The 12,958-nt window shown below is 44.5% G+C and overlaps 1 protein-coding gene across 1 annotated transcript in view; it reads right to left on the bottom strand.

Moving 5' to 3' along the window:
- LOC126519053 (high affinity nerve growth factor receptor-like) overlaps nucleotides 1-12,958 on the bottom strand; it is a 176,867-nt gene that overhangs the window by 144,407 nt on the left and 19,502 nt on the right. The gene's annotated exons all lie outside the window — the stretch shown is intronic.

Raw genomic sequence — 12,958 nt, 5'->3', positions numbered from 1 at the left:
AACGCCGACCGGTCTGGCGGCGCGTTCAATATTGCGCGGCTCGCCCAACCGCGAGCACTTCGCTAAGCGTCCAGCCGAGCCAATATGCCTGTCATGATAGCGCAGTTGCGACGGTTTAGCCGGCAACCTAATTAGAAGCTTCTGTCAAACAAACGACGTTTGACCAAACTGCGCTTTTGTTTACTATAAGTGCGACATAATGAGAAGCTTGGCTACTAAAGTGCATGGACGTTTCGCAGGCCCTCTTCACATTCATGGCCTCGAGCACTGCAGGCAGTTGTAGATAAAAAAAGATCTGAAGAAATCGGGAAAGTTTCTTTTTTTCTTCGCAGTAGATTCCTGGTAAGTGCCCGTTGTGCGTGGGCGAATGGGGTTGCGCTTGTTTATTTCGGCAAGGCTATATGACAAGCGCCAAGAAAACTTCACAAAGCATTTTGGACGCCATTTTCTTTGCAAAAATTCCTTTTCCGTATGTTGTTTTTCGGTAAACCACAGAGATTTACTTGATTTCTTTCCTTCACGTGAGAGGGCGCGTGCTCGGTACGTGACGCAGTGCTTCCCGAGTCTTAAACTTTCGTAAAGCGTTAGTGTGCCCATTCTATGCATTGATGTTTTCTTTCGCGCTACCCACTCGGGGGGTATATACATGTCACGAAGTCCGCTTTGTAGCATCACCGCTGATTAGAACACTGATGACTCTTTTTTTCCACATCACATATTTCTGAGCAGCACACACAAAAAAATAAAGAAATATGCACGGCGCGATAACGTGGTGCCTGGACACGACCGTTCATTTTCGTCATTGTGTTGTCGTCGTCGTCATCGTTGCCGTTATTGTTGTAAACGTATACATCTTTCAGGACAAAGCAGAGAAAGAAAGTCGCAGAGCTGCGGCTTGACGTTGCTGCTGCCTCTTGCACTACAACGACAACGGTACGCCAACGATTACATGCGAGCGTCCACGAATCCGGACGTGGATGCAAGTGGTGCATTAAGGATGTAAGTCGCGCGTCCTAAACGTTGCCTTGAAACCTAACACATACGCTCGACGTGGTCGTTGACGCCGACTCACATGGACACGTAACTTGCGTTCGTTGTTCGCACGCCGCCGGCGCGCATGCAGACGGAGAAGGCAGAGGAGACGCCGCGCTCCCCTTGGCTGTTTACAAATGCTTGGTTAGATCTGTTTAAGTCAGTACATTGGCCAGGTGCCACTGAAATGTGTGCCTTCCGTCGAGGTAGAGCCTCAGCGCAAACACAGCATACCGGAAGCCGAATTCCTGCCGCGTTCTCGCATAGCTGCCGAAACGAATGGCAGAAGCCTCAGGAGCAGATAGAGAGAAGTCCGGCTTCAAGTGTTATTATTATTACTATTATTATTATTAAACATTCAAACAACTTAGGTCATTTGTAACTCTATATAAAAGCGTATGCCTTCCAGCAGAAGCTTGATGTGGGAGAGTTGGTTTTGCATACTTGAAGAAAAGAGCGTTACGAAGACGCGGTCTAAAAGAGGAACGTGTACGACAGACAAGGCGCTACTTCCAACTAAATGTTTTTTTGAAGAAACAGGATTTTAAATAGATACAACCAAAATAAAATATTTAATAAAATGCCGTTTTATGCGGTTAACATCTGTATTCGCGAAATTATTATTTTTTTTATGTGTGCGCGCGTGTATATGTGCGTATGTGTGCGTGAGCTTGCATTGTTCTTCCTGTGCATTGTTTTGCCGAGTGCGCCAGCACCAAGGCCCTCGAAGTTGTTCCAGGGCACTTTAATCAACACCTTTGATTGATTGATTATTATTATTATTATTGTTATTGTTATTATTCTTATAGTGAAGCTGTATATGGCTTGAGTTCCCTATATTTTTCGTGTACGTCCGCAAAAACTATCATCATCATTGGCTCATAGCCCCGTAAGGTTCATTGCTACGAAATGTACGTACGTACATTTGACAAGTCCTCTTGACTCGCAATAAGACAATTCCCACCTTCACAGATTAGAATGGCTCTTCAATCATCATCATCATCATCATCATCATCATCATCATCATTATTATTATTATTATTATTATTATTATTATTATTATTATTATTATTATTATTATTATTATTATTATTATTATTATTATTATTATAAACGTATAAGCTTCACACAGAGAGATGGATGCTGGCTAGCAATTGTGTCCTGATAGAGACACCACGCCCACTTCATTTAATAAGAGAGTAAAAAGGGAAGAAGAGAAAGTAGATGGGAAAACGAAATGAGGAAAAGAGAAAAATTGACGGGTCATTCCACTCTGTCAAGGAGGATGACCAGAAATGGTGTAGCACATTACACAGGGTTAGAAAAGGGTAAATGTATTTATTTTCATTATTTTGCAATGGCAGTGACGATACCTTTGTGATTACTGTGATATGTCCTGGTTGGTTCGTTTACAACCTTGGAAAGAATATTGGTCCATGGTAAATATATACAAGACCATTGTTGAGCAGTTCAGTCACTTGAATTGGTGTGGCACTTCAAACCATACTTTTATAGCACTAACTTAGTGAACCATCTTTTGTCTGTTCTTGAAATGTCCACATTGAGGTCTCCAACGATGATCACAGGGGTAGTGTCATCACGCCTAACCCGTGCAAAGAGCGCGGTCATGAACTCCTCGATATCACACTTAGGTGTGCCTGGAAATATATGCACAGTGGATATGACAATTACATCTTTTGTTTGTACGGCACAGACATGCATTCCCACAGTTGCTGGCATTGCCCTCTTGCAAGTCAAGAGGACAAATGTACGTACATATTGTCCTTTGTGTATATGGCAATGCCTCCTGCTCGCGGGTCGATTTGCTGTTCAAAAACGGCTTGAACCTTACGGGGCTATGAGCCATTGCATCTTTTCCTCGCTTAGGGGGGTAGGAGCCATCGCTCACGGGGGTATGAGCTATTGCTTCCACGGGTATGAGCCATTGATGATCACAGAAAGGTACTGGTTTCGGCTACAATTCATGATCAATGTTGCCCAGTCCTCGTTCCAAGTGGTGCGCAAATAACATTGATCATGATGATTACAGTTTTCGACATGCTTCCTCTATGTTGTATGCGCGATTAGAAAGAATGTAAGCACTGTTCGCTTCACTTTGCTGAGTGCTTGTAGCCACTGCCTTACGGGGCTATGAGCCATTGCATCTATTGGTTGCTTACGGAGGTATGAGCCATTGATGATGATAGTTTTAAATGCATAAGCGCTTCTATGGTTACCCAACGAGAAAGCTGTCCGCCCGTCCTTCCTTTGCGCAAGACAGTCGCTTTCGAGACGGAGCCAGCCAGCTGCGGAAGAAGACGACGACGATCGCGCGAGCAGTAGCACGAGCTCGTCTCTGTGACCGCGTGACGTGTACAATCAGGCACGCACCAGAACTGTGGAGCAGCTGTGGCTTCGGATCGCAACATCATCAGCGCACCTGGCGCCGCCACCTGCAGTAGTTTGCTTGCCTCGTCAGTTCCCGTTGCACCGCCTCCCGCAGCAGTTCATGTTGCCGCAGCGCTGTCGCATTTACCGAAATGGCGCCAAGACGACCGCAGCCGCTTAGTGAATAAGAACGGAAATGCAGGAATGCGGAGTATCAGCGTGAATACGCATTGTGCCAGAAACAAATCAACGACGCTGCGCATATTGGGGAACTACCGCAACAGGCTGCCGAACGCAACGAACCAGAGGAACGACGCCGTGCCGACGCCGCCCGATACCGACGTTCCAGAGAAAGCTGCATACATTTCCCTCATTTCCTACATCTCCCTCGTCATTTCACCCCACGCCCATATTCACCACGGGCACTCTACAAGGGTGAACATCGCTTCTCCTCGCCTCTTCTATGTCGTCTCGTGCAGGTTGCACTTAACAGTTCCGTGTTGAAACCGCGCTTCTCCGTTTTACGATTCTTTCACGGTCGTTCTCTCAATTATACCAAACACACCAGCGCACGACCACATAACACCCCATCGTTACTACGAAATGCTTACGCGCCATTCAGATAACTCCCTGAGGAGATTCTATATACAAGTTTTTGTTGATGCGCACGAAAGCTACACGGAATCCTAGCCATATAGAGCTTTGCTGTGAAAAGACAGCAGATCACAACATCACACCATATAAATTATAGACGAGTGTAGCGTCACGTGGTTCAGAACAATTTCAGCACACTACAGCTTCGTGAGCCTCGTATCGAGTTGAAGCACGACATTGAAAAGAAAAGAAAAACAAAGAAAATATTGTTGAGCGCAGTTCAAACAAAATCAAGTTGGTGGAACTTGCTCAGCAGCGCAGGACGACAACTGTTGAAATTTGGACATTGTAACAGCAAGTGTTCAAGCGTTTCGCTGTATTTCCCACAAGCCAAGGCACACGGGGCTCGGCGCACACCCTTCCTGCGGGCAGGAAGGGTGTGCATTTAAGGCATTTGATGCGTCAGTTGAGCTTTATGAACGGGTTAAAGCAGGGCTAGATATTGGTGTGGGGTTTTGTTATTGCCACATAGCGAATAAAACCCCACTTTGAAGGGAGAGCTAGGGACAAAGGAAGGAAAGGTGTAGAGGTCAACCAGACGGGAGTCCGGTTTGCTACCCTAAACTAAAGGTAAGGATAAGTGACATGCCAAAAGATAGCGGTGGAAGGCAAGAGAAGGCGTAACTGCACGCGCTAGAATATCAGATTGCACGAGATGCGCGGAGTCTGCAAGTGTCGGTCTTGCTAGCTGGCAATTTATGATTTTAAGAAGTAATTTAAGAAAATATTTTAAGAAATTAAGAAAGAGGATGTAAGAAAGATGATTTAGGGGATGATTGGAACTAAAGAAATATAACAGGAACCGGAAGAAAGCATAGAAGTAAATAGTAGAATGAATAAATATACTAAACATAACTAAATAAACATTTTGTTGCGCTCGTATAAGCGCAAATGGTTCAGCAAGTGCTGAATCAAGCGCGCAATTGCGCGCAATTGCGCGCAATTCTCAGGAGAAAGCACCAATGGGCCACAAAAGCTCCGGGCTAATAAAGATCATCCCAAAGATCTCGTGCTGAGAAGACCCACTTGTGCCCATTAATTTTCATCAATTGTCACGATGCTTCTCACAAAGCATCGAGAATGCACTAGCGCCATTACAATCACCCGCCCCGTATGCTGAAACGCACCCGCTCACTGTTTGAGCGGGCACCTCAAAAGAAAAAGCCAGGATTGAGGATCGACGAGCGGTTAGGTAAGCTCGGCAGGAAGGGCTAACGCTAGCCCGCACCATCTGCAGGATATACATACGACGGTGCGTCCAGATGGCTGCACTCTTCTCTCGCTTTTGCCTTAAAAGTGTCTAGCCACGGCAGATGCAATACCAGAAAAGTACTCCTCAACGTTCCGCGTATACTTCGTTCGCATTCATGGGCTGCAGAAATTCACAGACACCAAGATATTTTCGCGCGGTGGCTTAAGTCCGTCGTTTGCATTAACTCTCCCGTGACGGGCGACCTCTAATGGTGTGAAAGTTTCCCAGCTTTATGTTTCCTTTTGTCGCATTATTATTTGCGTTTACGAGTCGGAGACTCCTCGAAAAGCAAAAGAAAGAGAGCATTCTTGTTTGAGAGAAAAGTTGTGCTGTACGAAGGAGACCTTGGAACACTCGTTCCCGGCCTTCTTTTGGGATGATTTGACGTCTGTTGCGTTAGCAGGTGTTTTGGCTTCGCGGCTCGAGACGGTAAGCAGTATTCCCTAGAGGAAGAGAAATATTCTTTAATGGATGATGGATAGGTTTGCCTGACCATGCTCCTAGCATTCTAGTACACATCACGAGGGCTGCACGACGAAATGACGCATGCACGTGCGAGCAAGATGCACCAGCATAAGCAGTAACGAGTAACTGGAGTGTCAGTTCGTGAGTTTTGTTCCGTGGGAATAGGGAGTGGCTTCAGAAGCACATGGATAAAAAAGAAGGCAACGTATTTAACAGTAAGGCCCTTTTAGGACTTGAGTCAGCTAGAAGTGGTTTCATTTAGGCATTAAATGAATTAGAAAAATTTGTGTATACAGAAGGAGGTCCCATAGTCAGAGACTGAATCGGGAGATCGTATGCGGAAACAGCAGTAGCGAGGGATTGAGGGATTTGCGTATCTGACTCAAGTATTTGAAGCCACAGTGTGTGGACGCAGATGTTTTTTTTTTATTTATTTGGTGACGCTCTCCAGAAGACCTCGCGGTGAATATAGTGTGCCATTATAAAAGGGTACGAAGATCCAAATATCCGCTCCTGGTGACCAGTTTCTCTTGCAGGTTTTGAAGTGGTGCTTGAAGAGCAAAATTTTCAAATCTAATCAAATACCAAGCATGTTTTCACTTTATCTTTCTTTGCTTCTGGAAGCGAGAAGAAATAAATAAACATTGCAAGGAGTAGTACACATAAATGTTATTTGGTTCGGTACGGGCAGCGCACTCAGCTGAACAGTTTTGAGATTAGCGAAAAGTTCTACCCATATTCTTGGCTGACTTGCGACGTATACGCTTGAAGCGGCCAGTAGAGCTCACGCGTGTGGATCTTTTCCATAGTTTCATAAGCTTTCGTAATTGTAGTAAGCTCATGTATAACAGGCTATAATAGAATCTTCGAGAGACTCTGTTATCAAATTTTGAAATCAAATACTACGACGAAAAAGAAAAAAGTGAATTTGCTTCGTGTTCGAAACTTCGAATAACCGCACACGCCAAGCATTCTGACAAGAAGTTGATCCAAGATCATGGCTTGCGAAGAGTGATCTGGTGCTATATATACGACGAAAGCAACCAGCAAGGAGTGGTCAAGTAAATGAAGAAGAAAATGAAAGGAAAGAAACACAAAGCATGGAGGTTTTCAAAATTCTGCTCGGCTACGTCGCGACAAAGGCAGACAAATCGGTACAACGCTGGGAAGAGAGATGATTCCTTATATAGCTCTCGTATAATTAAATCCTCTTCTTTAATTGGATTCTATGAAAGTGGTGACGTTAGTCGCGCTGCATATTCTAGAAGAAACCACCATGTCGAAATACGGCGAAAGAAGCTGTTGCGCAAAAAAAAAGAACATATTTAACAAAATAACATAAATGCACGCTACAGTAACTTATGAAGAGTCGTTCCTCGACTTGTTTCCACTTGTTCGATCGGATTTACCATTCTTATTTTGCGACAATCGTCCTTCCGCAGAAAAGTGGAGATGAAAATCTTGTGTAACCAAACGAATTCCAGCGCCTTGCTTAAGTAGCTGAAAAAGCTGCAGCGCATGTAAAAAAAAAAAATTGCGGGGTTTTACGTGCCAAAACCACGATCTCATTATGAGCCACGCCGTAGTGAGGGACTTCGGAAAGTTGGACCACCTGGGGTGGACCTTAACGTGCACCTAAATCTAAGCACACGGATGTTTTCGTATTTCACCCCTATCGAAATGCGGACGCCGTAGCCGAGATTCGATCCCGCGATCTCGTGCTTAGCAGCCCAACATGCATTGCAGCAGATGTACCCCTTGCACTTGCTGTATATGCGTAAAAGTGAAGTCATCTGTGATTCAAAGAGGTTTGGTGGACTTGAATAAATGATAGTTCATTACGCTTACCTCTTAGCTCCTGATGTTAAACTTGTTAAACAATTCTGAGTTCTGCAAGACCAGAAAGCTTTTCGCTTCACGTCAAACACAACAAAGGCGCTTCCCTTTATTGTCAGTGTTCGTGCTTGTGGAAGGAAACAATGCTTGAAAAAGTAAATTTAAGGAGCTTCAGCGACAGCAAGTAATCGTCTACATCTTGAAGAGGTTGATAACCTGAAGCTTCTTAATTTTCTCGTGCATAACACGGTAATCTAAAAACAGAAAGCCGCTTCGAACGCTCATTTCTTCTTTCGGATCTGCTATATATCTTTAAAATTGACATTTATAATAATTACGTTAGCAATATAGACTCGTGAAGCTTCCGGGCACTGGAGAAAACGGCTAAGTCCCGTCTCCAGTGTTGAAAAGAAAATATAAGTTATTTTTAAGAAATTAGACACTGTGGCTATTGTGATACTGTGTGCCGAATTCTGGTCTCGGTACTGAACTTCAGTTGCAGTCAAACTTATGAGCCACATTTTCAAGTCTAGGGAATACTTGGAGCCGAGACGCAGATTCCTTACATCCCTTCAGGGCACTTCAAATGAAGCCTACTTGAGCTCAGAAAGTTTGCTAAATGAATAAGTTTTTCTACAAATATTATCAGTACACAAACAGTTTAGCGCTGCATTGCTCAGTCATGATGTGAGTCATGAAGCGCATGGACTTCAAGCTTGACGTCGCCGCTATTTGACGAGGTTTCTTTCATTGTTTTTGTAACCATATGTCTCGCTATACCTTTGTCCGTCAAAGTTATGCAGCAGTAAATGCAGCAATAAATAACTTGTTGAAACCGTGCATACCATTCACAGAATTGCAAAACTGTCAGCACACCACTAACTGCTCACTGTTTAAATTATATCTACCGCCAAAATTGGACAAGCATAGCAATTTAACATTAAAAGCGGGCAAAATATGTATTTTCGGTATTCTAACCAAAGTAAGTTGTCTTGAAAGTTCTGACAAAAGTTTGATAATGGTGCTCAGAAACTAAACAAAATTTATCGCTGTGACGTGAAGATCGTCGGGAGAAAACAGCAAGCACAAGACAAATCCATCCACTTACCATTGTTTACACCTTGTGGAAACGAGCATATCGATGAATCGCACAAATGTTAGAGCGCTAGGTCTTTGTGTCACGTCTAAGGGCGCTCGTGGTCGACGACGCTTTGCTTGAGAAGCACAGAATGGCGGTCACATACGCGCAAGCTTCCACGCGCAATTTCTTCACAGACGCCAGGAGTACGCCCTGTTCCAATGATCGCTCCACCGCCTCTACGCAGTCTGATAAAGCTTGATGCTGGGCTGCTTGGCTCATTATGCCGAAGTTTGAAGTATCTACGCAGTTTCCTCGGCGTAGCTAAGATGGCGGGTATACCACAATGACGCAGTTCTGCAAACTCAGCACATTATTACTGAGTCCAGTAGTTTTGACTCCGCCACGTGCGTTAGTGACGGATCCTGTAGCGAGCAGGCAGCCAACGTTTTAAGGCTCACGGCTGGGCCTAATTGAATCGCTAGCCGTACTGGCGGCAGCTGCAGTTCTTATTGTCTTTTGTACGTGACCGGGCGAAGGATTTATAGGACTCGGAAGTGTACAAGCGTTCGCACGGGAGGAAGACATTAGGGCCCGTATTAAAAATAAAAAAAGAAAGGTTTTACGCTAGAATTGTTCGTAACCGCAAATTTCAGCCAATCCTGACGTAAGACACAATCTTAGCGAAGGCGGCCAGCCAATGGCATATAGCGTTTACGAACGAAACGCTTTAACGCTTTGTGAATTCAGCCCCAATTTCTTTGAAGACAATCTGTTGAACATTGTTACTCAGGATCGTCCGGGTGTCATTAGGATCCACGCACAAGGCCATAAATGAGCAACACAAACCACATTTTCGGTCTTTAACTGCTTTTGCGCCCTCAAGTGGCAACGTTCTCATTGATGGTTATAGCTCAAGTTGTCGTCCAGGGAATAGAATCGTAGGATAACAGAAAACGAAACAAACAATGCCGTTATCTCAGACTCAAGTGCGGTTTGAATAAAGAAGGGGATGGAAAGGTTCATGGTTTCTTTTTGTTGCTTCCATCATTTATTTTAATGATTTTCGCAGCGTCCAGCCAACGAAACAACTCGGAGTATAGATTTGACGGAGAACACTGAAGTTTTTGGAAAGCCTTGAAAAAATCCTTGAAATAGGTTTTCGTCAACAACGATGCTCCCGGCGCTCGTAAAGCACTCGGCGAGTCAAAATCATGGCAAGCAATGCATTACGATGGCCACGACGGTCGCTTTCACGGATGGCTCTCACAATAAACCTACGCATATACGCGCCAACGTGTACACTTTCTATTGAAGTGTATAGTATAGCGGAAAAGCGAAACCGAAACGATGCATTTTAAGTGCGAATCACGAAATCAGAAGTCTGTAGCTCATTGATTTCAATTACATAGTCTCTCTTACTCGAACGCCAGTGGCGTTAATTATCTAGCAAAAGCACATTTACTTTCTTCTTTCTTCTGCTATAGCATTCGCGCTTTATTTTATTTTATTTTATTTATTTTGGTGATGTTTAACGCCACAGGACAACTGACTTATTAGAGAAGACAAAGTGGAGGACCTCCAATTAAATATTAAAACCTAGGACTGATTAATGTGTGCCATAATGCAAGTATAAAAAAAGCCATTGGGCATTTTTCCCGCACGGTGGTGGTGCCATGGCGCCTGGTAATGAAACCCGTGACTTTGCTCACGCCAGCAAGGCGACATAGCTACAGATACGTATCCACCGCGACCGCGTTCGAATCCTCCTGGTCGCACCTTTTCTGTCCGCGATGATGTGCGAAATAGCATCTCTTAGAACCCTGTATTATAGAAGCGTGTTCAGAAAGATAATGTGACAGATTTGGTTACTCTGAATTGCACAGCAAAATAAACAAATGTAAAAGGAAAAGGAACGTATGACCACATGTTGAACGCGCTATGAATAATATAAAGTTTCGATATATGTGTATATATGTGTGCATATATATTTGTATTTTACACAATCTTTTGATTGCTGCCTGTCGCCAATGGTCGCACTGTAAGATGCCTGGGCCGGTCAAGGTTCCCAGCTTTTCCCCATGTTTCCTTGTATAGCGTATATATACAGCATACGACGAATGAAGTATTGTATTGTATATCGTGTTCACAACTGAAAATGGCCGAACGGCAACTTAAATAAAAAAATGAGGTAGTCAAGCCACTATATGTGCGAGGTACTACGAGAATGAAAAATGTATGAGCGTCCTGAAGTTGCCTTACCAATCTGCTATCAAGACGCGATGGATGTACTACCGACGGTAGGGTCTTGGCATCGCCCCGCCATAAACTCTTTCAATTCAGACAATTTCACGACGGGGAGGTACGTTGCTTAGTGCAGGCGGATCTAGCCTTGCAAAAGTTGCCGGCAATCGCTCACAATCGCCCGAGCGTCACTTCTGAGGGGACTTCACGCAACCGCCTTCTCCCTTCCCCCAGCGCGCGGTAGCCAATCGGACTCTTGACTGGTTAACATCCCTGCCTTCCTTTTATATATATATATATATATATATATATATATATATATATATATATATATATATATTTATTTATTTATATATATATATATATATATTAGGGAAGTACGTCGGTCTTTAGTAATTAATGCTAGGCACGAACTTTTTATAATAGTCATAACTATCATCGTCATCATTGTCATTACCACGAATTGTCGTGGTAGTGACCATGATGACGATGATAGCGATGACGAGAAGGAGGTGACTAACGAGAATGTGAAAAGATATACAAGAACATGAATAATACGTTCAACTGCCGCGTTGTTACTGTTTTCTCGTCGAAGCTTCGAAGCTGAGAGCCCTTCGACACACAAACAAAGTTTTGGCAGCTCCCGAAAAAGAAGACGCAGAGTTTCCACGGCAGTTATTTTTGCTCCTCGGAAGAAAGCGTCGGCGTCTCACGCGTAAAGGCGAGAGGCGCCCCCAAAGCCGCGAGACCACAGCGGTGGCGGCGGGCGGGGGGTGTTGTCCCGCAACAGTCAACTACCGGCGCCGTCGAGGGAAACTGGCCGGAACGCAAGGTCACGCCGATACGCGGATGGTGTGTGGTCTCTTTGTGGAACGGGTGCATGCCGAGTGCGCTGGTCGGTACGTTTGATAAGAGCCGCTTTCCGAAAGCCTGGTGTTGCATCCTTTTCTGCGACAGAAATGTTGTGTTCGCTCAAGAGTGCCGGTCCTGGTGTGTTCGTGATCATTTTTAGCTGCTTTATCGCCAAGCGTGTTTTCCGCACTATGAGGAACCCGGAAAGAAAGGTTCCGCTTGTTCTTTTTAGATCCATGCCAGTTCTTGCACTCAAAGGTATTTGACGGGCACTTCTACGAGTTTGCGCGCTCCTGTTTGGCCTTGCAACAACGCGCCCGATCGCATGAATTCAAGAATTGCTTTTAGCCAGTAAACAAACAGGAATGAATGTTTGTTAGGGCTACATAGGCCAGAACAGTCCGTTATTATCTATATATTATTGCTATATATCGTTTTGATAAGTCTTTCATCTCTGCCGACTTCATTTTGCGAGTTCTTGGATGAATTCAGGTGGTTTAGATAGGTTGCGTTCTCATCTTACGTCTCTGACGCCAGTAAGACGCGGATAGCATTGGACCGGCTGGACTTCAGACCATTTTCGGAAATGAAGATCCTTGGGTAATGGCCGTACACATCGATCATACAGAAAGCGACGAAAACGTTAGTGCAATGCCTCAAGTCGACAGGTCTTGGTACTGTTTGTAGACTTGGCGTGAACCTTCGAGTGTGCGCGGAACTGGGCTCTCTCTCTCTTTCTTACTCTCTCCTCCCTCTCTTTTCATCCCTATGCCCTCTTCCCCCAGTGCAGAACAGCAAACCGGACGTATGTCTGGTTAACCTCCCTGCCTTTCCTTTCTCGAATCTCTCTCTCTCTCTCTCTCTCTCTCTCTCTCTCTCAGAGTTTGGAATTTACACTTAGCATGCGTGTAACGCACATTCAAAACTACACCTGCTTTTTCACACTGGAGGCAGAAACGCGTGTGCTTCGAGAGACGTCGGGCTAGACTGAATGCAAGAGAGAAAGAGAAAGCAAGAAGGGGAACGTATACGTATAGGTCATCCAGACGAGCATCCGGTCTTCAGTGTAGAGTGTTACATGTAAAAAGAATTGTTCTTCATTCGTAATATATTGTCGCGTTTAGTAAGACCAAAGTGTGCGAATTCCTGACAAACCG

The sequence above is a fragment of the Dermacentor andersoni genome, chromosome 3, assembly GCF_023375885.2.
Source record: "Dermacentor andersoni chromosome 3, qqDerAnde1_hic_scaffold, whole genome shotgun sequence".
Classification (NCBI taxonomy): domain Eukaryota; kingdom Metazoa; phylum Arthropoda; class Arachnida; order Ixodida; family Ixodidae; genus Dermacentor; species Dermacentor andersoni.
Note: the sequence above shows the minus strand (reverse complement) of the source record. Positions and strands in the feature narration are given on the sequence as shown.